At 47.3% G+C, this 3,439-nt stretch overlaps 1 pseudogene; it reads right to left on the bottom strand.

The window, feature by feature from the left end:
• Positions 1-319: 319 nt before the first annotated feature.
• Positions 320-1,319, bottom strand: LOC149229389 (uncharacterized; annotated as a pseudogene).
• Between the last annotated feature and the right edge of the window lie 2,120 nt (positions 1,320-3,439).

Here is a 3,439-nt window from a genome sequence, read left to right as displayed (position 1 = left end):
GCTACCATCGCCCTTTTTTTTACTTATTTGAGAGGGGCCACCCAATAAGTAAATTGAAACTTTAGTTGCTCGACCATAAGCCCCCCCACCCAATAAGTAAACCCAAGCGGAACGAGAAGAACTAATAAGGCCGCCATCGCTCTCAATATAAGGACCTTTAGGTGCTCGACCATAAGGGAGAGGAGAGGAATTGATCATATTCGAGGTTATACCTTTCCCTTCCCTCCCGAGCCGAGGGGCAGCCTCCCCCACAAGCACCTACCCCTCTCCACTTTCGCTTGGCCCCATACGTATTGGAATGAATTGGAATGAAAAGGCCCTACTGAATGGATGAAGGGATGCGGTCTTGCTTGGCGCAAAGCGCTGGCTTCTGGGGAGGTGTTTTCGGGGGTACTAAAGGTCCTCAGACTTCCAGCCGGGGTTTTCTTCTGGGGAATCTAGTTGTTCACCGTTGGATCTCACCGATACAGCCCCTATGGTTTCCGTTATTGGGATATCCTTTTTTCCATTGTTCCCAGAGAGTTGTTGGGTAATCAGCTCCCATGCTACAAGCAGTAATCATTTCGAATCTGAACCTTGTCGCTCTTTCCTCGTCGACGGGCATGAGGCACACCAGCCAGCAGCGAGCATTCGCTAAGCGTGATTCCACTGTGTTTGCACTTAACTGGGTGGACGGTTAACCGGGAGAGAACTTCGATTCGCCCGGCCAGCAGGCGTCGTTCTTATCTTGTGTGACAACACTATGGAGCGAGTGACTCTTCTATGCGGGCTGCTGTGTGACAACACTATGGAGGGAGGGATAAAGCGATGATTTCGTGTAACATGCTATGGTCTCAATGCCCTTACGAGGTATTGATGAGTCTCACGCGCTCTTGGATAAGCCAGTCCTCTTTCTAGCCAGTAAGATTGGTCGAAATCTGTCGGCAGCGGTACCACCCATAGGCGGCCATCCTACAGCCGCCCGAAAAGGAACTGCAGTTATCTTGAATAAAGATCCTACAGCGATAAAGAGAATCCCCAAAAAAATACCACCAGATCGAGCACCGAACAAAGTGATTTCATATCTGGTCAAAATCTCAGCTAATTTATCGAAGTTGGTAACTCCAGTAGACCCATAGATCATGGAACAAATAGGGTAGGCCACCACACTATACGTATAGATGTTAACCCCCCCTCATAACCGTACGTGCGACTCTCACCGCATACGGCTCGCACAGAGACTCCGAAATCCCACTCCCACCCCTAGTATCTGAGGCCCCCACCTCGCCATTTTTATTCCACCTCCAAATCCTCCATCCAATAGAACTTGCGTTCCCCATCCCCCACCCCCTTTCTCTATTCTTGGGGTTCTCGTTCTGCTCACGGATCCGCCAGCGGTACAGGTAGATTATATTCTCGTCTTCCACTTTCGGGAAGTGATGCCAAAAAAGTATGGTCTAGATCGTCGAAGCTTTATATCCCCCTCGATCGGGACTGCTCCATTTGCTTGTGGTTCTTGGTGCCGAGCATATCTTCGGGTCCGAACCCATACCATAGCTGCTTTCATAAATGGCATTTATTGCATGCATTGTGACATACTTTTTCTGTTTTGATTTATCGTACTATTGTCCCTCTATTTTGGGAAAATAGAGCGAGAAATCGATGGAGGCCTTGACAGTCGAGTGTGCTAATGCACCCTCACCATATGAATACTGAGCGACTCCGTCCCTGCCTGACGGAATCTAGTGCAAGGAGAGGATATCCCAGCCAATTTTGATTTGGGCCCGAACTGGATCTTTTCCTCACTCATTTGATCGATGATAAGATCACGGAAAATGAAGTGGAACGACGTCCACTAGGGATTTTGTCCCGTCATATGCGCTCCCTATTTATTGAATGAAAAAACAAAGGACCTTTAGGTGCTCGACGATAGGGAGAGGATGTGGAAGTAGGTTTGACCAATGCCCCCCCCACCCAATAAGTAAATTGAACCTTTAGGTGCTCGACCATAGGGAGAGGATGCGTAAGCAGGTTCGACTGTTAAGGAGAGGACCTTTAGGTGCTCGACCATAGGGAGAGGATTCGTAAGCAGGCTCGACCAATGGGAGAGGAATATTCACATGATTCATCATTATATAGACATCTCTATATCCATCCCCGTATCTAGATTGATTGATAGAAATCTAGATATATACAGAGAGAGACAAATGGATAGGTATATATAGACATGGGTATATCGAAATAGATATATGCAAATATCGATACGAAGAGATATATTCCATGGATAGAGATATGTATCCATCTATCCAGGTAAATCCGTTCCACCACCGTTCATGACATCCCTTGCTTCTCGCTGCAAGACTCCTATATATATACAGCGGTGGACTATAAGCGCTGGTCCCCCTCGGTAAAGTGCTTGTGCCTGCTGTTACCTACCGTAGGACCTTCGTGCTCAGATAGGGAGGAGCAGGAACAACAATCAATGGTTGTCCCCATTCTCCTCCCGGTAGTTAGCTACTACCACGGTTACGGGGATCCCCCATTCCGAAAGGTTACGGGGCCGGCCCGTTAGGTCCGAAGTTGTATGCCTGCCACTGCCTCCCGATAGATTCACCACTCCAGCGCCGTTATCGGACATTGCAGGCTGGGCATCTATCTCTCGTATATTGCTCGCTGCTGCCCACCCACACCGAATAGAGGGATGTGTACCTCCAACAACAGGGATGGAACCATAGGTTCCTTGGCTGGGGGAGCATTGATTCTGATAGGGGTATAGGTCTAACCCAACTCCCTGTTTCTGGCATGCTATGGTCCCTCAAGTCTGTCGACATCGGAGAATGGGTATACCCATCATTCGGTAAGCCAGATGCTTCGTGAACCAACCATATGAGGAGTAGTCTGGTGCATTCTATTGCACTTCCATAACCCTTGTTAAGGGGCGCACTCTGATATCGTTGATGTCCGATAGCTTTGATAGTAATGACTGGATTGACCACTACCTCGTCCATCGAGTATAACAGGGCAAATGATGGTATAGCGATGAAAATAGGAATAGTACTAGGAGATATGGTCCGAATAATCTCTATAGTAGTTCCATGAACAATCCTTTGCGGGATTGGATTTCTTCTATAGTGAAAATGCCATAAAGCGTGAACCAACATCCATGAGACAAAAACCAAAATCAGAATGAGGAAGAAAAAGATATCATGATGTAAGTCAATTATTCCTTGCATCACAGGCATTTCTGCATCTTGAGATTCTAATTGCCATGGTTCCACAGCATCACAAGAAGCGATTGTGAGGAATAGCCATTTTAACACAATCATTTGATTCATTATTTCGTTATCTTCGACCTTTTGCCCCCGAAATCGAGAGACTTGTCCCTTCCACCCCCCCCAGTATAAAGAAAGGATTGTCTCTCAAGCATGGTTAAGGAAGCATGCTCCTTGCACATACGTGG

The sequence above is a fragment of the Pinus tabuliformis genome, chromosome J (genome assembly GCF_031772625.1).
Source record: "Pinus tabuliformis cultivar Carrire ecotype Pingquan chromosome J, CPIR1, whole genome shotgun sequence".
NCBI classification, from domain to species: Eukaryota; Viridiplantae; Streptophyta; class Pinopsida; order Pinales; family Pinaceae; genus Pinus; species Pinus tabuliformis.
This window is presented reverse-complemented; position numbering and strand designations above follow the sequence as displayed.